General features: G+C 45.7%; 1 protein-coding gene across 1 annotated transcript in view; it reads left to right on the forward strand.

Moving 5' to 3' along the window:
- Window positions 1–15,415, forward strand: part of LOC147441459 (fructose-bisphosphate aldolase-lysine N-methyltransferase, chloroplastic-like) — a 54,899-nt gene that overhangs the window by 22,852 nt on the left and 16,632 nt on the right. The gene's annotated exons all lie outside the window — the stretch shown is intronic.

Below are 15,415 nucleotides of genomic sequence, written 5' to 3' on the forward strand. Positions count from 1 at the left end.
GTGCTTATCAGACCAGTCTCCTTGATACACAGCTTATGGGATACTACCAGAGACAGATATGCCAGATTGGCCCTTGAGTCCTCCAGACAATTAGCTTTGCAGGGGGACACATCATGCTGGTACGCACAGATGTCATTATGGTTTCAGATACATGGCTTCAGCATGGACAGCTTGCCTCCCTTCCAATACTCCCTTGATGCACCATCGTTGTCTCTTACGCAGGTGGAGATTACTAGACTCATTCGCCATGACCTAACCCAATTGGACACTAGGAGGACATGGAAAGAACCGACATAGGAGTTGGGCATGAAGATGGCTTTCTATAGAGAGCATCTTCTCCAACTCACAGGGGATGGGTTTGTGATTCGACCCAGCTATATGGATACACATCTATCTCATGGGTTACAGTGTGTCATTGGTAAGATACGGGCGTCTTCACACCAGCTTGAGATCGAAACTGGTAGATTCAGAGAGATACCTGCAGCTAGCAGGATATGCCGCCTATGCCATACAGAGCTAGAGACGGAGACACATTATATATGTGAGTGCAGAATGTATTACGAGATACGGGGTTGCTTCTACTGTTTATTCAGAGAAGGCTTCGGACCCTTCTCGAGAGTCATGAGCTATCAGGACCAAAGATGTGTTGGCCTATATCTACTTGAGCTACATAGACACAAAGATAGTTTACTGAGGAGATCTGGAGAGAGACAATCCCAGAGAGATTACTGATTTCTTCACACCAAACAATGGACAGTTAGAGGAGCAACCACCACTGCAAAGCTCACCTCAAACTCACACCCATGGTACTCTCATTGATGGAGCATTGGAGCTAGGGAGATCGAGACACCTAGACTGAGGAGAGGAGCTTCACAGCATCGATGGAGACTACAACAAAGGATTCGAGCCATACTATCTCGACATCCAGAGTACAAATGATGGATTCATCGCCCATTGTATGAGTGATCACACATACCCCACTCAATTTTCAACTAGTAGTTGTTTTAGATTCATTTTAGTATCTTTTTTTCGTACTCAGACACGGTACCTATACCCAAACATTGTATTAGATCCACCAAGATTGTATCAGTTTGGTCTCATAGGTCATTTTGACCTTTTGAAGACGTTTAATATAACATTTCATGTTCTCTCTCTCTCTCTCTCTCTCTCTCTCGTTTCGCCATTGTTTTTGCTGTTTTTAGGGTTTCAATTAAGTGTTTTTTTTTGTTTTTTAAAGTTTTGAAGTCGATTTTCTCTGTTTTTTAGGGTTTCACAAGCGTTATTTGTTGTTTTTTAGAGTTTCTTGTATTTTTTTGGTTGTTTTAGTCTCTTTCTCTCTCTCTCTCTCTCATGGTCTCCCTCCACTGGGCTACTCATTGACCCCTTTTCACATGGCCTCCCCAGTGGCTATAGCCTGCCTCCCTCTCAACATGAAGTTCTCGATCACCAACTAGCGGATATCAACACTTGAAGTTGAAGTGAAGGAGTGGAAGAAAGGATGGAGGCAACCTTTCTTCAAAAGATGGAGGAATGGAAAGAGGAGAAGAAGAACCTATGCGAAAGGATTTCTCGCGTCGAAGAGCAAGCGGCTTCACAAGAAGCCACAATCTGAACTCTCCAAGGTGAACTTCTTGCATCAAAAAGTGGGCGGCTCAGAGAAGACGACATTTAGCCATCTATGATGGAAGAATTGAATACCATGAGATAAGAAATGCAAGTTATCCAGGAAGATGAGGAGAAAAAGTCATGGGCCGTGGTCATCTCCGCAACACAGAAGAAAGTAGAGGAGGCCGAAAAATGGATTGAGGTCACCGAGAAAGGGAAAGGTAAGGAAGCTTCTTGTACACCCACTCTTATTAACATGACCCTCGAAGAGGAACAAAGGAGGAGGATGCGGGCTCTACATGTGAGGGTAACTAGTCTCAAGGACATAAACAATGTGGAAAAAGAGGTCACAATCCTCATATCCATGATGGGGGTGGACAAGCCTTCACACACAAAGGCATGGAGAGTGGGCAAGAAGAGTGATGGCCCTAGAGAATCTTCAAAAGAGAGAGCTCTCATACTACGCTTCCCCTCCTTGGAAGAGGAGAAGAAATTCCTAAAAAAGAGGCCTACTCTCAAGAAGACAGGTATTTTCCTCGGTGATGATCTTACTCGCTCATAGCTTGCGCATATGAGAGAGGTAATTCCAAAGATTACGGAAGCAAGGGAGAAGGGAAAGAGAGCCTTTTACAAAGATGGTCGGGTGGTGATTGTAGAGCGGCACTCTACATGACGGTTTGAGACCTATGGGACCACACTGAAGATGGCTACTTGGAATTGTAATGGATCTATGAGGTTGGACGTTGGTGCCTATGAGGACAGTTTCAAAGACAGGGACATTTTTTTCTTCTCAGAGACTCATCAGGCCCCTGGATAGCTTATGCCACATGTGGTGGGATATAGATGGGAGACATCCCACAGGACAGTTGCGAGATCTGAGCATGAGAGTAGAGGTTCTAGAGTAGTAGCAATGCTATTTAGGGAGGAGTTACAACCACTACTACATATTGTACGGAGAGATGATCATGCTAGATACATGTGGCTGAGAGCTGACACATGCCGATTTCTATGCATTGCCATATGTTATTTTCCTCACAGTACGTTAGTATATGCTGTACCCAGAGGACAGTCACCTTTCTCTATACTGGATGATGATATATGGGAGTTTTCTAGGGATGGTGATATCATTCTCCTAGGGGAATTCAATGCCCGAACTGGCAACTCTCAGACAGTCTTCTATGACACTTCAGATGAGATGCTTAGAGAGCTGGATGTGGGTGACTTGGGGCTTGACAGATAGATGCTCACATGACAGAGAGCAGACGGAGTATGGGAGATACCTCACGGAGATGACGACCACACATGGGTTAGCCATACTTAATAGCTTACAGCGATTTCTTGGAGCAACCGGTTTCACATGCTTTCCACACAAACATAGGGCTAATACGGTGGACTATGTTATGGTACAGCCGAGCTTTATTCCTTGTATTCAAGATTTCATAGTGGGAGCCAGAATAGTGGACGTAGCAGTGGATCATGCTCTTTTGACATTGTCCGTTTCATTTTAGTATAGTAGATCCCAGACATCAGGAGGCATGTCACATACCCGTTATACATTTACACCAGAGACTGACTCGGTTTATACAGAGGAGATCTATAGCCGTCTATGCACAGCTAGTCCTGGCCTTTAGTGGAGGAGTGCACTACTTTACTGACTGAGACATTGCATGGTGCAACATCAGAGGCATACCCACACACTCAACCGGGTCGGAGGCAACATTCTGGGAGCATGTCCCATAGTAATTGGTATGATGAGGAGTGCAGAGAGATGAGAGTCCAGCTCCAGTGCCTTGTGCGACAGAAGAAACGAGCTTACTTGGCCCAGATGGAGCGAGACTTGTATCAGCTGTTCTTGAGTAGAGACTCAGGAGAGGCATGGCGATTCTTTCATGAGCACTCCCCTCCCCCAATGATTACTGCTCCTGATGTGTGGGGCCAGTATGCGACATCGTTATATACAGTTGCTGGACAGGACCCCCCACCTACCAGCACCTTCTTTACAAATGAGATGGTAAAGAGAGCCACTGACAGGATGAGGACCAGCAGGGCATATGATCATGATGGTCTAGTAGCATAGCACTTTATACATGCTAGAGATATGCTGGTAGAGGTTCTTGCAGTGTTGTTCAAGCGTGCCATGTGTGAGGGGTTACCTGAGACTTGGAGGTTGTCTACTATTGTGCTTATCTTCAAGGCAGGTGATCCTACAGAGCATGGGAATTACCGCACTATTATGGTTGGGCACACATTGGCACGATTGTATGCATCCATTCTTGAGCACCAGTTGAGTAATTGGGCAGAGGGTGAGAGTGTACGGGCAGAGAGCCAAGCCGGTTTTAAGAGGGGTTTCTCCACTCTTGATCATTTTCTGACATTTAGAGCCATCATTGATGTAAGGTGCAGCAGAATGAATGTTGAACTTTGCTCAAGATGAGTGCTCCGAACTGTGCGCAAGGTTCCTTTTGTTCTTATGGAAGGGAGAGCCTTCCGTTCTTAATGAGAGAGTGCAATGAACACAATCAAGGTGAATGGACACTGTGCGTGAAAGTGTATGAGACTGAGAGATAGAGAGAGAGAAGAGAATATGACACGAGAGACGTTGTAAAACCCTCCTCCGAAGGCCCCACTCTCGTTGGCGAGAGTGGTCTACTATTGATTGCACAAACTGGTACAAAGTGGATGCATGAGACTGATGCAAGTCTAGGTTATGTCGATGTCGACGACGGGGATGACGAGACCAACTCTAGGGCTGAAACTGATGCACTTTATCTGCTGTCCAAAAATGCCAATGGCTGGAATCTGCTGCTGCCCAAAAACGCAATGAAAAACGCTGTTTTGCTGCAGGTTCTTCGTGTCTTCGACTGCCCTAAAAAACGCAAATTTGCGGGCCTTTGAAGTGCTCCGAAACTGCTGTTTTTGGCTGGTCTTAATTGCTGAATTCTGAGGCTTTGTCGCTGATTTGCTGAAGCTATGCACTACTGAAAATGCTAGGGAAATGGGCGATAATGGTCTACTGAAAAACGCCAGCAAAGGGGGGACCTGTGGCGATGAGGTTATGGATGAAAAACGCCAGGGGATAGGAGTCTATGGCGATGAGGATCTTGTTGAAAAACGCCAGCAGATAGGATGAGGCTGCTGATGAAAAACGAGGTGTTGGGGGGTCTTGCTTGGAGGAAAAACGCCACCAAGTTGCGGAGATCCAAACGGCCGCGATTGAGGAGAGGGACTACACAGCATCGACGGAGACTACAATAGAGGATTCGAGCCATACTCTCTTGACATCCTGAGTGGAGATAAGGATGGATTCTAGTAGTAGTAGTATTTTTGTTCTAGTCTTTTTGTACCCAGACATGGTATTAGATTCACTATTTTGTAACAGATTGGTCTCATAGGTCATTTTGGCCTTTTGAAGACGTTAATATAGCATTTCATTTCATCTCTCTCTCTCTCTCTCTCTCTCTCTCTCTCTCTCTTTCTCTTGTCATTGTGGTCATCTTGTTACTCTGACTCTGACTTTGTATCAGATCCACCACATTGTAACTTTCTGGTCTCATAGGTCACTTTGGCCTTTTGAAGACGTTAATATAACATTTCATTTCATTTCATTTCTCTCTCTCTCTCTCTCTCTCTCTCTCTCTCTCTCCGGAGAGGGACTCTGTTGACATGGATGGGATTTATAGACGCCTATGCACAGAGGATCCAGGGTGACCTTTGGAGGAGCTCACCCATATTCTGGCAAAGACTCCACAGGATGCGGCTAGGGAGGCTTATCCACATACACAGCCCGAACAGAGATGCCGTCTGGGACTATGCCCCAGAATAGTTGGTATGATGAGTGTAGAGATTTGAGAGCCCGATCACAGAGAGAGGTTTCTTTGGGAGGGCCTTTCTGGCTAGCCTTGAGCAGGAGTCATACTAGCTATTTTTGAGTCAGGATTCGGCTGAAGCTTGACGGCTTTTTCATGAATCCTCTCCCGCTCTAGCTATTACTTCTCTAGAGGAGTGGGGCTGATATGCAGCTTCCCTATATACAATGTGGGGGCAGCCACCTCTACCGGATCTACTAGAGCCATGCCCACATGCATGTCTTCTTTACAGTGGAGATGGTAAGGAAAGCCATTGACAGGATGAAACATGGGAGAGCTTATGATCATGAAGGATTAGTGGTTGAGCATTTTATTCATGCCAGAGATATGCTTGCAGAGCTTCTAGCTATGATGTTAAACCGTGCTATGTGTGAGGGCCTGCCTGATACTTCGAGTTTGTCTACTATTGTGCCTATCGTAAAGGCAGAAGACCCTATGGAGCCTAGGAACTACCGTACTATTATGATTGGTCACACATTAGCACGGTTATACGCATCCATTCTCGAGCAGCAGCTAGCCAATGGGTAGAGAGACAAGCTATACGAGCAACAAGACAGGCAGGTTTTAGGAGGGGTTCTCTATTCTTAATCACATCCTGACTCTACGAGCCATTATCAAGGAGGGCAGGTCACATGGGAAACGGATATATTGTATATTTGTAGACTTCGGTAAAGCTTTTGAATACGGTACCCAGAGCTAGAGTGATGCGGTGAGTGTAGGTCATGGGGGTACCCACAAAGCTCATTTGGGGGATTATGGCTTTACAAATCAATTGCGAGGCAAGTACACACTCCCAAGGGGATTTCTACCCTGGTTCACTCCACTATTGGAGTGAAGCAAGGATGCCCGCTATCTCCTACTTTGTTTGGTATGTATGTAGATGAGGCCTCTGATTACATAGAGGAGCAGAGCTACCAGGGACATGGTTCCCACTTTTGGTATATGCTGATGATATTGTGCTGATTTTTGACTCCCCAAAGGGAATGCAGCGCCATTTGGATGCCTTATATGTGTTTGCGGAGGATAGTGGATTGTCTGTCAACCTTGGTAAAACCAAGGTTATGGCGTTTAACACCACACCGTAGTGGGTCAGGAGGTCAGCTCCCACATTTACCTATGGGCAGGAGATTGTGGAGTATATAGATGCATATACTTATCTGGGGGTAGTTTTCAGTGGGCTTGTCTTAAGAGAAGGAGAGACTAGATTGACTAGAGCCTATGCAGCTGTCACGTGACACATCCAACCCTATGTGTCCGTGGACAAGCTACAGCATGACAAGGGTTCAGTCAATCCAGTCAATCCAGATTTAGAAGTGATCTTGCACTTTTGTGAGTCTATTCGTAGACCGTGCATGCCCAGTCACTTACTATAGATGCATATCCTCTGGTTGCACACAGCATGATCATCAATGTTCCCATCAGAATCCATTAGGATTAGTTAGGGGATTTTTGCAATGCATTTAGCCTATTTTACCTATTTTTGGCAATTTTCACTTATTAATTTAAGTGACTTTCCAACAAAAGTAGGTAGGGCAAATTGGGTAAGAAAATATATAAGCAAACCAAAGTTAGCACTATTTGGCAGAAGAGGCAGTAGGAGCTCCACGTTCAATAGGCAACTTCTCAGCAGAACCCCCAGAAGCCTAAAGCTAGCGTTTTTGGATCATAAGCCTAAAGCTAGTGTTTTGGGATCAGATCAGCCCTGGCGTGTTGGTGCACAACAGATCAGCCCCGGTGCCATCGCTACACAGTAGATCAGTCTAGCGTTTTTGCATTTGCAGAACCACGGCGACAGAAAGACCAATTTCAGTCCCTAGCGTTTTTAATTTGCAGCACCACCTCAGCGTCTTTGCAGATCGTCGCGACGGAAAGTCAAGGAACATCAGCATGTTCAGTTTTCAGCAGTTAGTACCCGCAGATCAAGTCCCGAACCTCGCAGATCTCACCTTCCCGCAGCAGTTCCTCGTCGCATGGTCAGTTTCCGCAAGGTTTACAGTTTCAGCCCGGAAAACACAGATTTCAGCATCTGCGTTTTCAGCACGTCATCGTCGCATCGTCATCATCAACATCGTCACCGACATAGCCTAGACTTGCATCAGTCTCATGCATACCATTTGTACCAGATTGTGCAATCATAAGTAGACTATTCTCGCCGACGAGAGTGGGGCCTTGGGAGGAGGGTTTTGCAACGTCTCTGGTGTCGTATCTCTCTTCTCATCTCTATCTCTCAGACTCATACACTTGCATGCACAGTGTCCATTCACTTTGTTTGTGATCATAGCATTCTCTCATTAAGAACGGAAGGCTCTCCCTTCCATAAAAACTAAAAGGAACCTTGAGCACAGTTCGGAGCACTCATCTTGAGCAAAGCGCAAATAATCATTCCGCACCACCTAACGTTGGTATCAGAGCTTTGACAGTGTTCTGTATCACTCAAGGAAAGAACCACAAGAATCACAAGAATGTTTTTTGCTTGTTGCGGTCGCACGAACCCAAGTTCGCTTGGGCGTGTCGATTCCTAATCATGTTTTTGAAGAGTGACAGGAATCCCAAGAAAGAAGGGCTTGTCCAACCTTCCCACTCATTGAGAGCGGACCGTGCACTTAGCGGCCGGCCAATCGACGTGAGGTGGGAAAAGCAACCTTGGTATGAGCGCAAGGCCGCCAAGGGGTGCGCCCGCGGAAAGGAGTAGAACTCGGGTGAAGAGAAGATCCTTCTCAAATGCGGTTTGCAAGCGAAAGAAAACCTCAAGAACCTCAAGACCCTCAAGAACCCAAGAACCGAAGTTCCTCGTGAACTTAAGAACCCAAGACCACAAGAACCCACGACTTCAGAATGGTCATCACCCGAAGCGGAATGGATACTTCGCATATAGGTGATGAGCATGAGAGAGGCGAAGAAGAATTTTCCCCACCAAGAGGTTTTTCCGACCCTCCCTATTCCCCATCTACATTAAGGATTGCACTAACTCCTATGGAGGCTTTGGATCAGATGTTTATGGAAAGGAAGTTAGAACGCGAAGCAAGAAATGCAGAAAGAATGGCAGAATTTGATCGTGAATGCAAAGAAAGAAAAGCAGAAATGGAACGCAGACACGCAGACACCAGTACCTCACTTTGAAAAGGAGGGGATGTCACGTGACACATCCAACCCTATGTGTCCGTGGACAAGCTACAACACGACAAGGGTTCAGTCAGTCCAGTCATTCTAGATTTAGCAGTGATCTGGCACTTTTGTGAGTCTATTCGTAGACCGTGCATGCCCAGATACTTAGTGTAGATGCATATCCTCTAGTTGCACACAGCATGATCATCAGCATTCCCATCAGAATTCATCAGAATCCATTAGGAGAATTTTCTAGTGCATTTAGCCTATTTTACCTATTTTTGACATTTTTCACTTAATATTTTTAAGTGACTTTTGTTGGAAAGTAGGTAGGGCAAATTGAGTAAGTTTGTATATAAGCAAACCTGAAATAGCACTAATTGGCAGAAGAGGCAGCAGGAGCCCAAGCTCAACAGGCAACTTCTCAGCAACACCTTGGTGGCGGTTTCTCCTCCAAGCAAAAGACTCCCTTCCCTAGCGTTTTTGCATCAGATGCTCATCGCCATCATCAGCCTCAGCATAGCGTTTTCAGCAAGAAGATCATCGCCAGCAAATCCCACCATATAGCGTTTTCCAGATTGCAGCCCTAGCGTTTTTGGAGCTAGATCGCCCTCCCTTGTGCATGGTGATTTTCAGCCCTAAGACCTGCAATTTTCAGCAGATGAAGACCATCAGTTTTCAGCCCTAAAGACCTGCAGTTTCAGCCCCCAAATCAGCGTTTTTCAGCAGCAGAAATCAGCCCAATTCAGCGTTTTTGATTTGCAGCAGATTTCAGCCTTGAGCGTTTTTGGACAGCAGATACACACTTGCAGATTTCAGCCCTTAGACCGGTTTCGCCATTCCCGTCGTCATCACCGGCATAGCCCTAGACTTGCATCAATCACATGCATCATCATTGTACCAGTTTGTGCAATCATAAGTAGACCACTCTCGCTGACGAGAGTGGGGCCTTCGGAGGTGGGTTTTACGTCTTTGGTGTCGTATCTCTCTTCTCTCTCTCTCTCTCTCTCTCTCTCTCTCAGTCTCATTCACTTGCATGCACAGTGTCCATTCACTTTGTTTGTGATCATAGCATTCTCTCATTAAGAACGGAAGGCTCTCACTTCCATAAGAACTAAAAGGAACCTTGAGCACAGTTCGGAGCACTCATCTTGAGCAAAGCGCAAACAATCATTCCGCACGACCTAACGTTGGTATCAGAGCTTTGACAGTGTTCTGTATCACTCAAGGAAAGAACCACAAGAATCACAAGAATATTTTTTGCTTGTTGCGGTCGCACGAACCCAAGTTCGCTTGGGCGTGTCGATTTCTAGTCGTGTTTTTGAAGAGTGACAGGAATCCCAAGAAAGAAGGGCTTGTCCAGCCTTTCCACTCATTGAGAGCGGACCGTGCACTTAGCGGCCGGCCAATCGACGTGAGGTGGGACAAAGCAACCTTGGTGTGAGCGCAAGGCGGCCAAGGGGTGCGCCCGCGGAAAGGAGTAGAACTTGGGTGAAGAGAAGATCCTTCTCAAACGCAGTTTGCAAGCGAAAGAAAACCTCAAGACCCTCAAGACCCTCAAGAACCCAAGAACCGAAGTTCCTCGTGAACTTAAGAACCCAAGACCACAAGAACCCACGACTTCAGAATGGTCATCACCCGAAGCGGAATGGATACTTCGCATACAGGTGATGAGCATGAGAGAGGCGAAGAAGAATTTTCCTCACCAAGAGGTTTTTCCGACCCTTCCCCTTCCCCATCTACATTAAGGATTGCACTAACTCCTATGGAGGCTTTGGATCAGTTGTTTATGGAAAGGAAGTTAGAACGCGAAGCAAGAAATGCAGAAAGAATGGCAGAATTTGATCGTGAATGCAAAGAAAGAAAAGCAGAAATGGAACGCAGACACGCAGAAAGAAAAGCAGAAATGGATCGCAGGCACGCAAAAGACAAAGCAGAAAGAGAAGCAAAAAGAAAAGCAATACAAGAACAGAGCGATCGACAAAACACAGAGTTCTGGCGACTCTATTCTCAAGTTCAGGCACAGATGCAAGAGATTTGGGGAAAGGAGACTCTCTCACACTCTTCTTCTTCAAAGCATGACACACAGGATTTGCATGATTGTGAGAAGCATGATGATTTGATTGACAATGATAAGCATGATGATTTGATTGACAATGACAAGCATGATGATTTGCATGATCAAGATGTGATTTCTCACGAGCATGATGATTTGCATGAAGATGATGTGATTGTTCACAAGGATGATGTGTTAGTGGATGCTTTTTCTAGCGAAGCTAACCTCGTTGTAGATTCGATCACTCACGAAGAACCGATCTTGACTTTCGAGTCGAGGTCCAAAGAACCTCCACAGGACGATTTGATCATTCAGGAAGAACCGATCTTGGCTCTTGAGCCTAGGTCCAACGAACCCTCACAGAAAGTATTATGTGTTCGCATGCTTGATACGCATGCATTGTTCGAATGTTTCGTTCGTGATCGTTTCTTGTATTTTAGTCAGCTTCGTTATGTGAACCCTTTTCGTAGGCATGACATATTGTATGTTGAACACGTTTCTCTCATGGATGAGCACGAATGTATGCAGATTTCTCATGAAGCGCTGAAAAGTATGCATTCAAGGAAGTCACATTCATGTATCTTCCTTGGCATGACACATTTGTAGACAGAGCACATGAAAGTATGAGCACCAAGCATGGGTATTTCCATTGTGAATTGCCACTGTTGATTGCTTTAGATCAAAAGAGAAAGATTCGATCTCATTGTTTGCGTGTGTGTGGTGAACCGTTTGACACTCGGTCTCTTTGTTCATCTACATTGCATGCACAATCTTTGAGGAAGACAAGATTTTTTCCACTCACTTCACATGGAATAGGTATGTTCATGGTTTTGTGTTGGAAATGGTTTTAAAAATTTTCAGCCATGGAGATTCTTGAAGAAGAAAGAAGCAGGACTCTAGACAAACTTGAAGCATTGAAGGAGCCACAAAAGACTTTGTGTAGCTTTCGGCGGGGCCCAAAGAAACAAGCGTTGCAGACCTTTATGAAGTTCAAGTACCGCATGACCCACATATCAGCGTGGGGCGGCGAAGAGTCCCTTCCAGGATTCCGGATGCTATTGGCGATCTCCCTCGACGCCATACAGTTCGGTACCAATACCTCACTTTGAAAAGGAGGGGATGTCACGTGACACATCCAACCCTATGTGTCTGTGGACAAGCTACAACATGACAAGGGTTCAGTCAATCGAGATTTAGAAGTGATCTGGCACTTTTGTGAGTCTATTCGTAGACCGTGCATGCCCAGTCACTTAGTATAGATGCATGTCCTCTGGTTGCACACAGCATGATCATCAATGTTCCCATCAAAATCCATTAGAATTAGTTAGGGGATTTTTCCAGTGCATTTAGCCTATTTTACCTATTTTTGGCATTTTTCACTTATTAATTTAAGTGACTTTCCAACAAAAGTAGGTAGGGCAAATTGGGTAAGAAAATATATAAGCAAACCAAAGATAGCACTATTTGGCAGAAGAGGCAGCAGGAGCTCCACGTTCAACAGGCAACTTCTCAACAGAACCCCCCAGAAGCCTAAAGCTAGCGTTTTTGGATCAAAAGCCTAAAGCTAGCGTTTTTGGATCAGAAGCCTAAAGCTAACGTTTTGGGATCAGATCAGCCCTGGGCGTGTTGGTGCACAACAGATCAGCCCCGGCGCCATCGCTACACAGCAGATCAGCCTAGCGTTTTTGCATTTGCAGAACCACGGCGACAGAAAGACCAATTTCAGTCCCTAGCGTTTTTATTTGCAGCACCACCTCAGCGTTTTTGCAGATTGTCGCGACGGAAAGTCAAGGAACATCAGCGTTCTCAGTTTTCAGCTGTTAGTACCCGCAGATCAAGTCCCGAACCTCGCAGATCTTACCTTCCCACAGCAGTTCCTCGTCGCACGGTCAATTTCCGCAAGGTTTACAGTTTCAGCCCGGAAAACACAGATTTCAGCATCTACGTTTTCAGCGCGTCGTCGTGGCATCGTCGTCATCGACATCGTCACCGACATAGCCTAGATTTGCATCAATCTCATGCATACCATTTGTACCAGTGCAATCATAAGTAGACCATTCTCGCCGATGAGAGTGGGGCCTTGGGAGGAGGGTTTTACAACGTCTCTGGTGTCGTATCTCTCTTCTCATCTCTATCTCTCAGACTCATACACTTGCACGCAGAGTGTCCATTCACTTTGTTTGTGATCATAACATTCTCTCATTAAGAACGGAAGGCTCTCCCTTCCATAAGAACTAAAAGGAACCTTGAGCACAGTTCGGAGCACTCATCTTGAGCAAAGCGCAAACAATCATTCCGCTGCACCTAACAGCAGCCTTGGGCAGACTTGAAAGGATGTGTTCGTAGGTTCAGTTTTAGGAACCTCAAACCAAACTTTGGCCTTTTGATACTTTGGTGACCTCAACTATGATGTATAGGGTGTAGATTTGGGGCCCCTCAGTTGGTTGTCACGGCAAAGCTACAGCATTAATGGATGGAAAGGGATGGAGAGACCCTTGGTATCTATGATTTTCCGGATGATTAGAGCCAAGGCCTTAGTACCTCATGAGATTATTAGAGCAGAGCTAGCTGCCGCTCGAGAGGTGATTGAGGCACTTACTATATCATTCTCTTTCATACATAGCTTGTGGTTCCTTCCCAGAAACAGATATGCCCGGCTTGCTCTTGAGTCTTACCGGAAGTTGGCCTTACAGGGAGACACGGCCTGCTGGTATGGACAGATGACTACTTGGTTTCAGATGGATGGTTTTAGCATGGACAGAGTGCCTCCCTTCCAGTACTCTTTGGAGCCTCCCTCTCTCACTGTGACACGGACAGAGATTACTAGACTATCCGCTAGGACTTGATTCAGAAGAACACCAGGAGGACTTGGATAGAGTGTACTCAAGAGCTGGGCACGAAGATGGGTTTTTACAGAGAACGTTTTCTCCAACTCACGGCAGATGGCTTTGTAGTCAGACTCAACTATATGGGGATACACATTTATCATATGGGGTGCGGTGTGCTATTGGCCAGATACACACATCCTCACACCAGCTTGATATTGAGACCGGCAGATAGAGGAGTTCCGACTGAGGCTAGGGTATGTTGTGTATGCCATAGGGATCCAGAGACAGAGCTGCATTACATATGTCATTGCTCCACATACTATGAGATTCACAGGCGATTCCATTACTTATTCATGAAGGGTTTTGGAACACTTTCCAAAGTTATGGGATACCAGGATCAGAGATGCTTGGGTGTGTTCTTGCTTGAGTTGAGGAGACATAGAGATTGCTTGTTGAGGCGACCAGAGAGACAAACTCAGCTGGAGGTTACGGACTATTTCAGGCCAGCCATTACCACCAGACAACTAGACAGACAGCTCCACTAGAGGCACACTTGTCACTGATTGACCGTGCGATGGACCTAAGGAGATCCAGGCGTCCACGATTATAGAGGAGGGCATCCCAGCATAGACGGAGGTTACAGAGGAGGATTCAGACTATTTTGGCGTGCCAGCACGATACCCAGTCAAGTTTTCGGCCATGGAGGACATCGAGGAGATCCGACACCGACCGATGTCGGATTTACTATGAGCTGGAGGATTATCCCCTTCTTAGTAGCTTAAGTTACTTGCGTCCCTCATTATTTGGTACCTTTGCATTGACTAGAGAGTCTCTAGTCTTTCCCCCACTTTCACTTTCACTACAACATTTTGTTTAGCATGTTAGTCTTTCTTTCAGCACACAGACTTTGTATTAGGTTCACCAGTAACTTGTTGGTCTCATGGGTCATTTTGACCTTTTGTAGACTTTTAATATATCATTTCATATCTCTCTCTCTCTCTCTCTCTCTCTCTCTCTCCCTCCTCACACCAGAGGCACATTGATCGATCGATTGACCGAGCTAGGGAGATCTAGATGCCCACGACTACGGAGGACTACACAGCATCGACGGAGGCTACATCAGAGGATTTGGATCACTTTGGCCTGACATGCATGACGCCCGGTCAGACTATTGACCATGGAGGAGGTTAATGAGATCCGCCAGTGACCGATGATGGATCTCCTATGTTTTAGCTCTTTTGAGGGTTGTACACCCTGCTCATCTTGTATCAGCCTTTGTATCAGCTCTCACCCATTATATTCCCACACGCACACCCACATTATGTTGTATTAGCCCCTAGTCACTACTTTCACCCCCCTACTCATATCCTATATAGTTCCAACTAGTTGCTTAGTTCACATCTAGCAGTTAAGATTTTAGTTTTTCACTTTACTTCCATTTTATTTTTGTACCCAGACATTGTATTAGATCCACCAAGATTGTATCAGTTTGGTCTCATAGGTCATTTTGGCCTTTTGAAGACGTTTAATATAACATTTCATCTCTCTCTCTCTCTCTCTCTCTCTCTCTCTCTCTCTCTCTCTCTCTCTCATGTCATCCCCAACCTCACCTATGGCAACAAGCAAACTCAAATATATGCTTCACTCCAAACGAATTTCCATCATTGAATTGGAAATGAAAGCATGGAGAAAAGAGATGGAAGATTGGAGGAACGCGAAGACCGTTTTCCTCCGAGAAAATGAAGAAAAGGAGAAGAGGTGGAAGGACGAGAAGGATCATCTTCTCAACAAGATCGCCACGTTGGAGAATAGCATTTTGGACCTCCACAAAGAAGTGTTGGAAACACGGTCAAAAAATGGGCTTGAAGAGGGGGAATTTCAGCCCTCTTTGAGGGAAGAAATTGACAACATCAATGAGGAGAAGAAGTCATGGGCCGCGGTCATATCCGAAACGC

Source organism: Adiantum capillus-veneris, chromosome 15 (assembly GCF_014529385.1).
Source record: "Adiantum capillus-veneris isolate H3 chromosome 15, ASM1452938v2, whole genome shotgun sequence".
In the NCBI taxonomy this organism is placed as follows: Eukaryota; Viridiplantae; Streptophyta; class Polypodiopsida; order Polypodiales; family Pteridaceae; genus Adiantum; species Adiantum capillus-veneris.